Raw genomic sequence first — 17447 nt, forward strand, 5'->3', positions numbered from 1 at the left:
CTGGGGTCTGTATTGTGGTGGGATCTGATTCTGGGGTATGTATTATGGTGGAGTCTGATTTTGAGGTCTGTATTATGGTGGAGTCTGATTTTGGGGTCTATATTATGGTGGGTCTGATTCCAGGGTCTGTATTATGGTGGGTGGTGATTCTGTGGTCTTTATTATGGTGGGTGGTGATTCTGGGGTTTGTATTTTGGTGGGGACTGATTCTGGGGTCTGGATTATGGTGGATGGTGATTCTGAGGTCTGTATTATGGTGGGTGGTGATTCTGGGGTCTGTATTATGGTGGGTGGGGATTCTGGGGTCTGTATTATGGTGGGTGGGGATTCTGGGGTCTGTATCATAGTGATGATTCTGGGGTCTGTATTATGGTGGAGTCTGATTCTGGGGTCTGTATTATGGTGGGTGGTGATTCTGGGGTCTGTATTATGGCGTGTGGTGATTATTTGGTCTGTATTATGGTGAGTGGTGAATAGGTCTGTATTATGGAGGGGTCTGATTCTGGGGTCTGTATTATGGCAGGGGCTGATTCTGGGGTCTGTATTATGGTGGGGACTGATTCTGGGGTCTGTATTATGGTGGAGTCTAATTATTGGGTCTGCATTGTGGTGGGGACTGATTCTGGGGTCTGTATTGTGATGGGGACTGATTCTGGGGTCTGTATTGTGGTGGGGACTGATTCTGGGGTCTGTATTATGGTGGGGTCTGATTCTGGGGTCTGCATTTTGGTAGGGACTGATTCTGGGGTCTGTATTGTGGTGGGGACTGATTCTGGGGTCTGTATTTTGGTGGATGGTGATTCTGGGGTCTGTATTATGGTGAGTCTGAATCTGGGGTCTGTATTATTGTGGGTGGTGATTTTGGGGTCTGTATTATGGTGGGTGGTGATTCTGGGGTCTGTATTATGGTGGGTGGTGATTCTGGGATCTGTATTATGGTGGGTGGAGATTCTGGGGTCTGTATTATGGTGGGTGGTGATTCTGGGGTCTGTATTGTGGTGGGTGGAGATTCTGGGGTCTGTATTATGGTGGGTGGTGTTTCTGAGGTCTGTGTTATGGAGGGGTCTGATTCTTGGGTCTGTATTATGGTGTATGGTGATTCTGGGGTTTGTATTGTGGTGTGTGGGGATTCTGGGGTTTGTATTGTGGTGGGGTCTAATTCTGGGGTCTGTATTATGGTGGGGTCTGATTCTGGGGTCTGTATTATGGTGGGTGGTGATTCTGGGATCTGTATTATGGTGGGGGTCTGATTTTGGGGTCTGTATTATGGTGGGTTGTGATTCTGGAGTCTGTATTATGGTGGGTGGGGATTCTGGGGTCTGTATTATGTTGGGAACCTATTCTGAGGTCTGTATTATGGTGGGGTCTGATTCTGGGGTCTGTTTTATGGTGGGTGGTGATTCTGGGGTCTGTATTAGGGTGGGGGTCTGATCCTGGGGTCTGCATTTTGGTGGGGACTGATTCTGGGGTCTGTATTGTGGTGGGGACTGATTCTGGGGTCTGTATTTTGGTGGGTGGTGATTCTGGGGTCTGTATTATGGTGGGTCTGAATCTGGGGTCTGTGTTATTGTGGGTGGTGATTTTGGGGTCTGTATTATGGTGGGTGGTGATTCTGGGGTCTGTATTATGGTGGGTGATGATTCTGGGGTCTGTATTATGGTGGGTGGAGATTCTGGGGTCTCTATTATGGTGGGTGGTGATTCTGGGGTCTGTATTATGGTGGGTGGAGATTCTGGGGTCTGTATTATGGTGGGTGGTGTTTCTGAGGTCTGTGTTATGGAGGGGTCTGATTCTGGGGTCTGTATTATGGTGTATGGTGATTCTGGGGTTTGTATTGTGGTGTGTGGTGATTCTGGGGTTTGTATTGTGGTGAGGTATGATTCTGGGGTCTTTATTATGGTGGGGTCTGATTCTGGGGTCTGTTTTATGGTGGGTGGTGATTCTGGGGTCTGTATTATGGTGGGTGGTGATTCTGGGATCTGTATTATGGTGGGGGTCTGATTTTGGGGTCTGTATTATGGTGGGTGGGGATTCTGGGGTCTGTATTATGTTGGGCACCTATTCTGAGGTCTGTATTATGGTGGGGTCTGATTCTGGGGTCTGTTTTATGGTGGGTGGTGATTCTGGGGTCTGTATTAGGGTGGGGGTCTGATTCTGGGGTCTGTATTATGGTGGGTGGTGGTTCTGGAGTCTGTATTATGGTGGGTGTTGATTCTGGAGTCTGTTTTATGGTGGGTGGTGATTCTGGGGTCTGTATTATGTTGGGAACCTATTCTGAGGTCTGTATCATGATGGTGCATTATGGTGAAGTCTGTTTCTGGGGTCTGTATTATAGTGGGGACTGATTCTGGGGTCTGGATTATGGTGGTTGGTTATTCTTTGTTCTGTATTATGGTGAGTGGTGATTCTGGGGTCTGCATTATGGTGGGTGGTGATTCTGGGGTCTGTATTATGGTGGGTGGTGACTGGGGTCTGATTCTGAGGTCTGTTTTATGGAGGGGTCTGATTTTGGCGTCTGTATTATGGTAGGGGTTGATTCTGGGGTCTGTATTATGGTGGGTGGCGATTCTAGGGTCTGTATTATGGTGGGTGGTGATTCTGGGGTTTGTATTGTGGTGGGGTCTGATTCTGAGGTATGTATTATGGTGGGTGGTGATTCTGGGGGTCTGTATTATGGTGGGTGGTGATTCTGGGGTCCGTATTGTGGTGGGGTCTGATTCTGAGGTATGGAACATCTTAGCTATGAGGAGCGATTAAATGAGTTACAATTGTTTAGTCTTGAGAAGAGACGTTTAAGGGGTGATATGATAAATGTATATAATTATATTAATGGCCCATACAAAAAATATGGAGAAAAACTGTTCCAGGTCAAACCCCCCCAAAGGACGAGGGGGCACTCCCTCCGTCTGGAGAAGAAAAGGTTTAGTCTCAAGGGGTGACACGCCTTCTTTACCATAAGAACTGTAAACTTATGGAACAGTCTACCTCAGGAACTGGTCACAGCAGGAAAAATTAACAGCTTTAAAACAGGATTAGATACATTCCTGGAACAAAATAACATTAATGCTTATGAAGAAATATAAAATCCCTTCCCCAATATCGCGCCACACCCCTACCCTTCAATTCCCTGGTTGAACTTGATGGACGTATGTCTTTTTTCAACCGTACTAACTATGTAACTATTATGGTGGGTGGTGATTCTGGGGTCTGTATTATGGTGGGTGGTGATTCTGGGGTCTGTATTATGGTGGTTATTCTGGGGTCTGTATTATGGTTGGTGGTGACTGAGGTCTGTATTATGTTGGGTGGTGATTCTGGGGTCTGTATTATAGTGGTTGGTGACTGGGGTCTTTATTATGGTGGGTGATGATTCTGGGGTCTGTATTATGGTGCAAATCGATTCTGGGGATTGAAATGCGGTGGGGACTGATCCTGGAGTCTGTATTATACAGGTCTGAGTTAAAATGGTTGTTCTCACAGGGACAATTCTGAAAAAACACCACCCACAGCAAGCCACACCCATAATAAGCCACACCCACAATAAGCCACACCATATTGCCAGCACACCAAGCGACTTATAAAAAAATTTGGCCACAGCACTACCAAAAGGTTGCCTACCCCTTGGTCTATAGTAAATAAGTGATTAATACTGAAGTGTACCATGATGGTGCGCTAGCATTATTATGGGTTAAAGGGGAACTACAGAGAAATTGGTGAAGTTCTTTTCAATCTGACCACAGTGCTCTCTGCTGACACCTCTGTCCGTGTCAGGAACTGTCCAGAGCAGGATAGGTTTGCTATGGGGATTTGCTTCTAATCTGGACAGTTCCTGACATGGGCAGAGGTGTCAGCAGAGAGCACTGTTGTCAGACTGGAAATAACTGCATAATTTTCTCTGGAGCTTACAGCAGCTCATAATTACTGGAAGGGTTAAGATTTTGAAATAGAAATACAAATCTGTTTATCTTTCTGGCACCAGTTGATTTGAAAAAAAATTTCACTTGTTTTCACAGGAGTTCCCCTTTAATATATAATATCCCTGAAAGTCTAGGGTGGGATTATGGTAAATCCTTAATATTAAAGTGCTCATGCTCACGCTGTACAGAACACTGGTGAGGCCTCACTTGGAGTATTGTGCGCAGTACTGGAGGCCGTATCTCCAGAAGGATATACTCTAGAGCAGTGGTTCTTAACCTGGGTTCGATCGAACCCCAGGGGTTCGGTGAGTCAGTCCCAGGGGTTCGGTGGGGGAGGTCGCAACAGGACAGGCAAACCAAGCAATTGCTTGGGGCCCCGAGCTGGCCCGGGGCCCCGAGCAGACCCGGTGTTTGCCCGTCCTGTAGCGACGGGGCAATTCCCCCCATCACTATTCACTCCCTTCGTCCCCGCGAGAAGTTTAAAAACGCAGGGCCGCCGGGACATAGCGCACGCCGGGACGTCACTGACGTCCCGTGCGTGCGCCCATGGAAACGAAGGCGCAGAGGACCGGAGGATAGAGAAGGAGGAAGACGCGCGCTGGCCAGCTTGGTAAGTGACCAGCGGCACGTCATCTTCGGTGCTCCGACCACCGGTCCCGAGACCTACTGCTATAGCCGAAGCGGTGGTCGGAGCACTGAAGTGGGCAGTACACAGGCATACAGCCTCCAGCCATACACTGTATATGGCTGGAGGCTGTATGTCTGTGGGGGAAGATCCTACATCATTGGTCTTCAACCTGTGGGCCTCCAGATGTTGCAAAACTACAACTCTGCCGTTGGCTGTCCGGGCATGCTGGGAGTTGTAGTTTTGCAACATCTGGAGGTCCGCAGGTTGAAGACCACTGGCCTGCCTAATGTGGGGGAACTCTGCCTGCCTAATGTGGGGGAACTCTGCCTGCCTAATGTGGGGGAACACTGCCTGCCTGATGTGGGGGAACACTGCCTGCCTTATGTGGGGAATACTGCCATTGTTGCGAAAATTACTTGAAAGTGGCACTTGCCAAGGTAAAGCCACGCATTTCTGAACTGGTCTCTGAAAGACAACAGCAGAAGTCACACTGATTTGCAGTAAATATTCATTATGTTTTTGTTTTTGTATGAAAATCATGTTTTCATGGTTTTGTTCTTTGTTCATAATGGTTTTGTTCATTTTGTGCACCTATGTATAAATATACACCTCCTATGTTTTGAATTAGAAAAAATCATTTTATTTTTCCAATTAAGAAGGGTTCGGTGAATGCGCATATGAAACAGTTTTGTAAGCAAAGTCAGGGCTGGTGTAGATTTGCTTCCAATTTAGCGCAGTTGTAACAAAAGATACGACAAACCGAAAAGTCGCATATGATGAATTTCTTACCACTGCATGATATCAACTGCAATCACCACTTGGTATGTTCTTTTAGAAAAACCTTCTAAGGCTAAGTTTCCACTTGTTTTTTTTCTGGCAGTTTTTGGATATCTGCCACTCCAGTTTTTAAGTCAAAGTCAGAAGTGGATCCATAAGGGAGGAGAAGTATAAATCCTTCCTTTATATGTCCTATTCCTTTTGAATACACTTCTGGCTTTGGCTCAAAAACTGCAGTGGCAGTATTCCAAAAACTGCCAGAAAAAAAAGCAAGTGGAAACTTAGCCTAAAGCAAAAGTCGCAATGAAAAGTCTCAAAACAGCAACTGAGACAAACTGTGAGACAAATGTACACCACAAAACCAGGGTAAAACCAATGATAAATTCCCCCCATTGCCCCTAGATAGACACAGGATTGGTGATAAGTGATGCTGGGACCCCCACCAATCTCAATAATTGATCCAAATTCCTTCAGAAGAATTGACATGTCAGTGAGGAAATTTTCTTGACGTACATTTATGCTTTGCCATGGCTGCGAGCACCAGTCGTACATTTATGCTCCGCCATGAGCGGCAGGTCCCGGCTGCTATCAGCAGCCAGGGACCCGCCAGTAATGGCGGACATCTGCGATTGGGCGGATGTCCACCATTAACCCCTCAGATGCCGTGATCAATACAGATCATAGCATCTGCGACAGTGCAGTACTTAAAATGGATGATCGGATCGCCCACAGCGCTGCCGCGGGGATCCAATCATCCAGCATGGTGGCCGGAGGTCCCCTCACCTGTCTCCGGCCATCTCCAGGGGTCTTCTGCTCTGGTCTGAGATTGAGCAGACCAGAGCAGAAGATCGCCGATAACATTGATCAATGCTATGCCCAATGCATAGTACTGAACAGTATTAGCAATCATGTGATTGCTATAAATAGTCCCCTATTAAACTTTGTGTAAAAAAAAGTGTAAAAAAAAAAAAAAAAAAAGTACGGTAAAATAATTAGAAAAATCCCCTCCCCCAATAAAAATGTAAATAATCAGTTTTGCCCATTTTCCCCTCAAAAAGCGTAAAAAAAAGAATTAATAAACATATTTGGTATCGCCGCGTACGTAAAAGTCTGAACTGTCAAAACATATTGAATGGCATGAATGTAAAAAAAAATTGCTTCTTTTTTGTCACATTTTATTCCCCAAAAATTTTTTATAAAAAATTGATAAAAAAGTTAAATATAAGCAACAGTGTTACCGATAAAAACTACAGATCATGGCGCAAAAGGTCAGATCACGGATTGACACAGGTCCCAGCGCATGCGCCCTTCAGCGAATCTAAGGTGCGTTCCGCTTAGTGTCATACAGCAAGCGCTCGCTCCCCCAGCGAGTGCTCGCTCCCGCCGCCGTCTTCCCCCGCAGTGCTAGCTGGATGACACGCAGCGGCACGCATGTTAGATCAGCTGAAGGGGCATGCGCTGGGACCGTGTGTCAATCACACAGCAGTCCCAGCACTGACATTCAGGGGGTGGGGGTGGTGGCAGCGGGGCATTGCGTACCTCGCACCACGCCTATCCGACCGTCAGTGGCTTTGATCAAAAGCATTTTTTGGGGTCATGAAAGCCTGCAAAAACATAAGCCCTGACACAATGCGGTTGGATGAAAAAGAAAAAGAAAAAAGAGTTATGGCTCTGTCTGAACATGACAACACAAAAAAGGAGAAAAGAGAATTTTGTTGAGAATAGGAAAAAGAACATAAAATAGCTATATAACTGGTTATCGCCATGATTGTACCGACCCACAGAATAAAAATAACATCAGACAGTCAATGTAGTAGAAGCAAAGAAGCCTGGCACTAGTAGTATAGGCTGGAGAAGTATGTATATGTTCCTGTATATTGTGGAAAAGGCGTAGGAAGCAATGTGCCTGCTGCGGGTGGTGCTCACACTGTGCGGTATAGTCCAAATGGCAATGACAAAAGAAGATAGATGAATAGGAGCAACTCACCCAAGACCCGAGAGGCGGTAGCAAAATCTTTACTTTATTGCATATCGTGCAGACATAGATGCAAGCCACGGGGGGCAGATGTCACGGTGGGGGAGTAGCAGACAATGGCGGGCCACGGTCCGTATCGTGCTATCAAAGCACTTCGTCAGGCCCCTACTGCGTCTGACGTCAGATCCTGTCTTATCTGTTTTTTTGTTGCCATAGTGATACAAACAAACTGTTACAAAAAACGTGTAACCCAGTGAATTAAGAGCACAGTAGATTTGGACTATATTGTATATGTGCGCTCCTTATCAGAATGGAAATGGAAGTAGCCGGACCCAGTATAGAGGAAGCCCTAGCCACGGGGAGAGCTAATGTGGGGGAGTTTTTCTCTTCTTGCGAGCAGCAAGACGAAATCCAAGTTCTCAGCACCAAAACCTTGGAGTTTAAAATCTCGTCCTTAGCAGAAAAAGAAACTCGTCTGTTTTGGACAGTGAGTTCACTCCAAGCATACCAGGACAATAATAGAAGTCCTAGAGGATTACGTCCCTATAAAGCACCCTCTCAATTCACCGACAAACCTGAATTTGTGAATAAATGGAATGCATTACATTTGCAACATTCTCTGAATCTCCAGGCCCTGGTCCTTGAACAAAATCGGTTGGAACATGCCGAGGTCAAGTCTGAATTGGATCGTGTTCCAACAGAACTTCGCAATCGACTACCAGCTGAGAAATACACAGCTTTAGAAATCAACATTACTAAAAAACTCACCAATCTGCAAACTTCTATCAAGGAGACAAAACGAGACAAACTACTCAGAGATAAACGTGATTTCGAATCTGGACTAATCTTTAATTGGAACAAAAATAAAGCACATCAAAAACCGCATGTCCAGTATAAAACCAATGCTAGACGCAATCCTAAAAGAAAACAACGATCCACGGACTATCTAACTACCGAGTCCGAGTCTAGTCCAGATGAAACAGACCCCAGAACCAACCCCGAAATACAATCTCTCCCTTTAGGAAACGGACGAGGAGAGGTGGGCGCCGAGGTCGATACAAGAACAAAAAAAACGGTCAAAAAACGGACTGTGACCTGGAGAGATCTCCCCCACCGAACCTGATTGTTAACCTGACAGACATTACATTAACTGCCGCATGTGAATCAGCCCTGAATAAGGGTCCGAACTATGGTCTAACAGAGAACTTTAGTTTCGCCAAGTTCGAGGAGGAATTTTTTGTAGCAATTAGAAAAATTTATTTAAAAAAACACTTTGCAACAATGGAAAAGCTTTATCCAAATAAATTTAAGAGCATAGAATCTAGACCGCAGTTGGAGGGTGAACAGCCATGCAGAATTGGACCACTTGGTTTTACAGTAATCCCAGGGTTTAATGCTTCAGATTATGCAGCTGTGCATGATTTATTGGAATTACCTGGAGATGGAAGGGAGTGGGAGGAGAGCATAATTTTTTCTACTCCACATGCTACCCCTTTTTTCCCAGGAGGTAATCCCTCCACTTTTAACCCTCCCATCTCTCCAGGTACTCCTCTAGATATTTTTCATAGTACAGTACTTAAAGAAGTTAAATCGCTGCTATATCCAGAAGCAGTCCCCAACCTTAATAAAGAGGAATGGGAGGCTCTAAATTGGCTAGGATCCAGAGATGATATTCAGATTTCACGGGCTGATAAGGGAGGAGGGATTGTAGTGTGGCATACAGTTGATTACGAAAAGGAAATCAATAGGCAACTAGTAGATGTCCAAGTATATGAAAAAATAGCCTTTGATCCCACAAGTAAAATTATGGATGCAGTTAGAAATTTTCTGCGCAAATCCGTTCAGAACGGCGTTCTATCGGAATCTGCTGCAGAAAAACTACTGCCCAACAATCCAAGTAAACCACACATATACATCCTGCCAAAAACACATAAAAATGTTTTAACCCCCCCCAGGTCGCCCAATTGTCGCTGGAATAGGCGCCCCTACAGCCTACCTTTCCAGCTACATTGACTGGCTCCTGTCCCCACTCCTTTCCTCTATCCCTACCTACCTCAAGGACTCAGGGGATTTGATTAGATCCCTGGACAATTTTGAGTGGCAAGATAATTTCCAACTAGCTAGCATTGATGTAGAAAGTCTGTATACCCGCATTCCACATAATGCGGGTATACAGACTCTAAAAAACTTTCTCCAACTTACAGAAAAGTCTGATTAATTTATTTCATTCGTTACTGAAGCCGTGTCAGTGATTCTCAATAACAACTTTTTTCAACATAAAGGTCAATGGTTCAAGCAACGATTTGGAACCGCGATGGGGACACCCGTCTCTTGTCTATATGCCAACATATTCTTGGCCATATTTGAGCAATGTTATATTTTTTCCCCACTGAATCCATTTATCGGACATATTAAATTATTATTCCGATATGTGGATGATATACTTATAATTTGGGATGCCTCCGAACATCTATTTAAGGAATTTATATTGTATCTAAATGAGATTAATGACATGAACATGCTGTTTACTTATGTGTTCGGAGGTAATCATCTTGATTTTTTGGATATATCCATCACCATTAATAATAATATAATTGCAACATCCGGCTTCAGAAAACCCTCCTCTAAAAATGCATTGTTACATTATGGGTCATCTCATCCAAGGAAAATGAAAGACAGCATCCCATTTAGTCAAATGGCTCGTTTAAAACGTATAAATAGTGACCATAATATGTATGAAGAGCAATTAAAAGACCTTAGTCAGAGATTTATTGAACGAGGGTATCCAACACATGTGGTACACCAGGCACAGAATAAAGTTAACAAATTATCCCGCAACTCCCTTCTTAGTCCAAAATCTAAACAAGAGAAAAAATCTACTGATAGGTTCTGTCTCCCATTTACGAATACTCCTATGAATACAACTATCAGTAAAGCTATACATAACAATTGGTTTATCTTACAAAAAGACACAGAGTTGAAAGACTTTGTTGCAGATAGACCAATTGTAACATTTAAACGTAACAGAACAATTGATGACTTCCTGAAAAAGAAACAGCAACATAATAATAACAAAGTATCGTGGCTTACCGACACTAGACCTATAGGTATGTTTCGCTGTGGTAGCTGCTCTTTTTGTAATACATGCATCAAAGGAAAAGTTCTGCAATTAGGTGCACACACAATACACATAAAACAGCCTATTACCTGCAGGTCCAAATATGTAGTATATTGCCTAGTATGTGCATGCGGCCTATATTATATAGGCAAAACGATACGGCCATTATTCCATAGGATCCGAGAGCACACCAGATCCCTACGAACAGGCAAAGGAGTTCCTAGATTCATTTCACACATGGCCGAATGTCACAATTCTGATCCGAACATGTTCAGATTTTCCGGTATTGAGAGGGTAGAAACCAATTTTAGAGGTAAAAATAGAGACCAAACCTTATTGGCTAAAGAGGCACGGTGGATTCTCCGGCTGGAGGCCACCGGTGCAATAGGTCTGAACGACAAGAATGAACTCAGTGTTCTACTATAATCATAATTCCTCTTTTACATAATTATTTGTTGCTCGCAATCAAGTTTAAGATTTTCTGTACTCTATTTGTTTTTAATTCACTGGGTTACACGTTTTTTGTAACAGTTTGTTTGTATCACTATGGCAACAAAAAAACAGATAAGACAGGATCTGACGTCAGACGCGGTAGGGGCCTGACGAAGTGCTTTGATAGCACGATACGGACCGTGGCCCGCTGTTGTCTGCTACTCCCCCACCGTGACATCTGCCCCCCGTGGCTTGCATCTATGTCTGCACGATATGCAATAAAGTAAAGATTTTGCTACCGCCTCTCGGGTCTTGGGTGAGTTGCTCCTATTCATCTATCTTCTTTTGTCATTGCCATAAAAATAACATCATTTTCACCATACAGTGAATGCCATGAAAAAAAATAATTAAAACAAAAAGCCATGGACAGAGGTGTCAGCAGAGAACACTGTGGTCAGACAGAAAAGAAATTCAAAATGAAAAGAACTTCCTGTGGAGCATACAGCAGATGATAAGTACTGGAGGGATTGAGATTTTTTAAGAGAAGTCATTTATAAATCTGTTTTAACTGTCTAGAACCAGTTGATTTAAAAAAATGTTTTCCACCGGAGTACCCCTTTAAGGACACCTAAAGTGTCTAAAATGGAGATGCGTTTTACTGGGTTAGTATATTAACTAATGGTGATGAGAGTCCAGTTAATACAAAACTTATTGCACAGTCAATTAACACTCCGATTAAGAGTCAGACATCAGGATATCTATTTTTCCTAGAACTTAATATACTATTGCATCAGTTATGTTTACTTACCTCATTAAGTGCCAGTAACCAGCTATAAAAGCTTCTCTGGAAACTACCCAATGTGATACAGGTATTAGCAGATTGCAACTGTGACAATATTTCTAACATTGTTTAACCCCTTAAAGGGGTAATCCAGGCCAAAACTTTTTTTTATATATATCAACTGGCTCCGGAAAGTTAAACAGATTTATAAATTACTTCTATAAAAAAATCTTAATCCTTCCAATAGTTATTAGCTTCTGAAGTTGAGTTGTTGTTTTCTGTCTAACTGCTCTCTGATGACTCACGTCCCAGGAGCTGTGCAGCTCCTATGGGGATATTTTCCCATCATGCACAGCTCCCGGGACGTGACATCATCATAGAGCAGTTAGACAGAAAACTTCAGAAGCTAATAACTATTGGAAGGATTAATATTTTTTAATAGAAGTAAATTACAAATCTGTTTCACTTTCCGGAGCCAGTTGATATATATATAAAAAAAGGTTTTGCCTGGAATACCCTTTAAGGATGCAGGGTTTTTCCGTTTTTGCATTTTCATTTTTTCCTCATCACCTTCCAAAAATCATAACGCTTTCAATTTTGCACATAAAATTCCACATGATGGCTTATTTTTTGCGCCACTAATTCTACTTTACAGTGACATTAGTCATTTTACCCAAAAATCCACGGCAAAACGGAAAAAAATGTCATTGTGAGACAAAATTTTTCGATAAAAATAACACCTTATCTTTATTCTGTAGGTCCATACTGATAAAATGATACCCTACTTATATCGGTTGGATATTGTTGTACTTCGGAAAAAAATCATAACTACATGCAGGGAAATTTATATGTAAAAAATTCTCATCTTCTAACCCCTATAACTTTTTTATTTTTCTGCGTATGGGCCGGTATGAGGACTAATTTTTTGCGCCATGTTCTGACGTTTTTATCTGTATCATTTTTGTTTTGATTGGACTTTTTGATCGCTTTTTCTTTTTTTCATGATATAAAAAGTCACCAAAAATACGCTATTTTGGACTTTGGAATTTTTTTGCACGTACGCTATTGACCATGCAATTTAATTAATGTTATATTTTTATAGTTTGGACATTTCTGCACGCGGCGATACCACATATGTTTATTTTTATTTAGAGAGGTTTTTTTTATGGGAAAAGGGGGGTGATTCAAACTTTTATTAGGGAAGGGGTTAAAATGACCTTTATTAACTTTTTTTTTTTTCACTTTTCTTTTTCCAGCATTATAGCTCCCATAGGCTACACACTAATGAGACCAGTGTGTGGAGGGTTAACTTTCAATTTGATTCTCTCATAGACCAACTAGTTAGGTGGTCCAAAAAAAAAAGCCTTTTAATTCCCACACCCCTTAAAATCCATATGCTTTATTAGTAAACTCACACACCAAGTGATTTTAAAAACCCAGGACTAGCCTTGAAATGTCATATACATAAAGTGCTCGTTTCACTAGCTGCCAATCTATGCAGTTTGTGTATGTATTGAAAGTATAATCCTAGCGTCTGCAGTACGCTAGGACATTACAGGCTATCCTGATATTTAAAATAATTAAGCTCAGATCCCCCTTGACAGTTTCGCCACGTCCGTGGCTTTATCAAGAGGTCTGGGACTAAACGCTGAAGTCGCTAAACGGGGTTTATGTAACCTCGCCTGATGACGTCACTTTGGGGATTCCTGACCAAGACAGCCAATTGGATCTCAATGTTACCGATTCGGCCAATCAGAGTATCATCCTGATTGATGGACACATCCCTCTCCCTATCCACCACCAGGGTTAATGGCCAATCACAGTGTGCCAAAAGGAAGGCTCTTATTCTATTGGTCCGCACGATGTCATACTGAATGCGCATCTGTTGAAGCGCGAGAACTTAGTAAATTTCCTGACATCCCGTGCCGCAGTCAAAGCGCATGTATGCGCATCTTGAGATGCGTAGGAACTTAGTTTCATTATGCTGGGCGCGCATCACCAGATGCGCAAAGACTTAGTGCATTTGTTATCAAGTCGGGTGTCAAAAGTGTGCATGTCTGCCCGTATCTGGATGCGTAAGAACTTAGTCCTACACTGTTAAGCCTCATCTTAGGCGTATATATTATATGCAATGAAACCTGTCCCTTTCCACTGCACATAGAATAGTCACAGGAAGGGGAGTTCCCTATAGATACCATATCCCTGGATTGTTATACTATTACTGCTATCCAGGCAGATAGAAGTGAACGTTATAGTTATATAGAAGCTTGCATAGTGGTTTATTAGTATACATTATAATTATACAAGCAAAGTTCACAGCAGCTCACCCTCGTAACCTGCGCACGGACAAGGCGTGGACTCCGCCCCAGGAAATATGTAATTGAAGAAAGTGCTGTCCAGCGCTTGACTCAGAGGATCAATATTTTATTCAGATGCCATGGAGAACAAACAGGTACGTAAAAAGTGACGCGTTTCGGCACAAATCACTGAGCCTTAGTCATACAATGTGTTGGTTACACGAGTGGCCTTTTATGTGTGGGGTCATCAGGTAAGGAACGCCCACCGTGCGGCCGCACCTGATCCACACCACACACAATTACAAAGTAAGTCCACAGGAGAGCAGATTAATGGTCCCAGTACAAAAATAAACAGTATGTTCAGACCTAAGCTCTTTACAGAAAAAAACGCAATCATTAAACTGTGGATACCTTAGCTATGCATTAAAAAACCACAAACACTACGAATAGTTTACAGAGTGATTCACCCCATACATCTCTATTGTTTCAAATTTGTACAAAATATTCATGCTGAGATGTATGCCTGATCATGGCAGGGGAAGATAACTGTGCAAAATGTTAAAATCTATAGAGCCAATGAGCCTAAAGTAAATGAACAAAGCTAAAAGAAAAGAAGGAGGAGGAAACAATGTTATAATTTCAAAACATAGCCATAAAATATAAATAGGTATATATCTGTTCCGGAAAATGTTTTTCAGCAAAGAAAATCCAACCTAACAAATGGCAGTTGTATATAGGAAATGAGGGGATTTTTTAATGATCACATAAATCCATAGTTGTCTAATAGTGCAGGATGGTGTCAAGTCTTCTATTAAGACCGTGAGGGACTCTGGTGTTCAATTTGAGAATCCAGAAAACCTCACGGTCCAAAATCTTCTGTTTGAGATTGCCCCCTCTCGAGGACAATCTCACTCTTTCAATACCCTGCAATGACAACGAGGATGGATTCCCCCCATGTACCTCTGCGATATGCTTTGACACCATGGACACATGCCGTGACTGGAAATGACCTATGTCGGATAGATGTTTCCGTATCCTGACTTTCAATGGGTTTGTGGTACACCCAACATATTGTAGGTTACAGTCACGGCATGTGAACATGTAAATGACTCCAGGTGTGCTGCAGTTGATGTACTGTTTAATACTAAATTCATTTTTTCGAATTCCGCATGTAACTGCACCACACGCACCTAGTAGCCCCACACTTGTATGATCCTGTATGGACCAACCAAGTAGGTTTTTTCTCCAGGCTCTCAGAGAACAAGCTGGGTGACAGTATCTGGCCCAGGGTAGGAGCCCTGCGGGAAGCACATTTATATCCCATAGCCAAAACCTCTCTAACTCCTGGGTCAGTGTGCAAGATAGGCATGTATTTGTCTATTATCTTTTCACCCCATTAAATTCAGTGCTGTACTGGGTGGAAAAAATTACTTGTTTGCTTATTTCGCCGTCACTGGGTGTGGGACTGATGTTTCCAACTAGATCGTTACGATTTTTCTCGCTGGCAATTTTTACAGCTCTCGCAACGGTCCAGCCGGGATATCCGCGACCTGACAGCAATAATGTGGTGGTGCACCATCTTGCTATGGGTGTCAGGTCTGAGCATTCCTTGATGAACAGTTTCCTGGAAAGTGGATTGGTCCTCGTGGGCCAGTTGAATGGCCCCTAAGGTCTCCCGATCGGACCCCCTAAGACTTTTATCTTTGGGGTCATCTGAAGGCAATTGTCTATGCTGTCAAGATACGAGATGTGCAGCACCTGAAACTACGGATACTGGAAGCATGTGCTAGCATTTCTCCTGTGGTATTGCTATCAGTGTGTGAAGAGTGGAAGAAGAGGGTTGTATTGACAATCCAACACAATGGGCAGCACACTGAACACATTTTATAAGTGGTCAGAAACTTGTAAATAACTCATGAAAGAATAAAGGTACGTTAAAACCAAGCACATCATTGTTTTTCTTGTGAAATTCCCAAAAAGTTTGATGTGTCACATGACACTCTTCCTATTGAAAAAAACAAAAGTTGGATTCAAAATGGCCGACTTCAAAATGGCCGCCATGGTAGCCACCCATCTTGAAAAGTTTCCCCCCTCACATATACTAATGTGCCACAAACAGGAAGTTAAAGGGGTAGTCCAGTGGGGAAAAACATATCCCCTATCCTAAGGATAGGGGATAAGTTTGAGATCGCGGGGGGTCCGACCGCTGGGGCCCCCTGCGATCTCTCTGTACGGGGGCCAGGCTCTCCGGCCAGATAGCGGGTGTCGACCCCCGCACAAAGCGGAGGCCGACACGCTCCCTCAATACATCTCAATGGCAGAGCCGGAGATTGCCGAAGCCAGCGCTCTGCCTTCGTGCGGAGGTCGACACGCCCCCTTCCCGCAGGCTGTCGGGGCTCCGTACAGGAGATCGCGGGGGGCCCCAGCGGTCGGACCCCCCGCGATCTGCAACTTATCCCCTATCCTTAGGATAGGGGATAAGTTGTTCACCACTGAGTCACCACTGGACTACTCCTTTAATATCACCAACCATTCCCATTTTATTAAGGTGTATCCATATAAATGGCCCACCCTTTACATTACTCCAATTGGACATTTCAACCTCTAGAAAAATGGCTTTCAGGATCAAGATGATAGAAGACTAGGACCAGATGGAGAAGTAGTACTTGGGATGATAAAAATGCCCTAAATGGGAGGAGTTGGTCAATCTTGGGTATTCCCTCATTTTTGGCTTAGCACTGTGAGGATGGGGGTTGGAACTGTATGGTGACTCACATGACCTTAAAGGAATAGGTGATCTGTTAATGAGACGTGGAATTCTTTCAGTGGCAGCAGAGGAATCCAGAGTTCCTTGACAATTGAGTATTTAGTGAAAGTCTCCACAATTTATAATCCTGACTATGGCTTTGCCTCACTGGATTCTGATAGATTGCTAGTGCAGCCAGGGACCTTATAACATTCCCCCTATCTGCTGCAACTAACAGTTAGTGGATGACAGATGTGCACCCATTGTGCCAGCTAACTAGTTTGACTTCGGGCCACTGCGGTTTAATTAACATTATATTTTTATAGTTTGGACATTTGGGCACACTGCGATATCACATATGATTATGGTTATCATGTTTACGTATTTTTATATGGAATTTGGGAAAAGGGGGGTGATTTAAACTTTTAATATGGAAGGGATGTGTTTTTTTTTTTTTTTTAAACTTTCATTAAACTTTTTTTTTTTTACACGTTATTAGTCATTAGATTCCTCATACAGATCAATGGAGTCGTATAAAACTCCATTGATCTTTGATCATTTGGTTGAGCCTGGCCCAGCCAGACTCAATCAAATGAAGACCCACGGACACCAGGGAATGGGAGTTAAGCCCTCCGGCTACCTCCACAGTGGTTTCTGTCCTCCCTGAGCTCGCCTTAGGACACCTGCGTTACGGTTTGACAGGTGTACCGCCCCAGTCAAACTCCCCACCTGCTACAGGAATCAGCTGGGGGCTGGCCGGAATGGCACAGGCTCGA

Source organism: Hyla sarda, chromosome 1 (genome assembly GCF_029499605.1).
Source record: "Hyla sarda isolate aHylSar1 chromosome 1, aHylSar1.hap1, whole genome shotgun sequence".
Lineage (NCBI taxonomy): Eukaryota > Metazoa > Chordata > Amphibia > Anura > Hylidae > Hyla > Hyla sarda.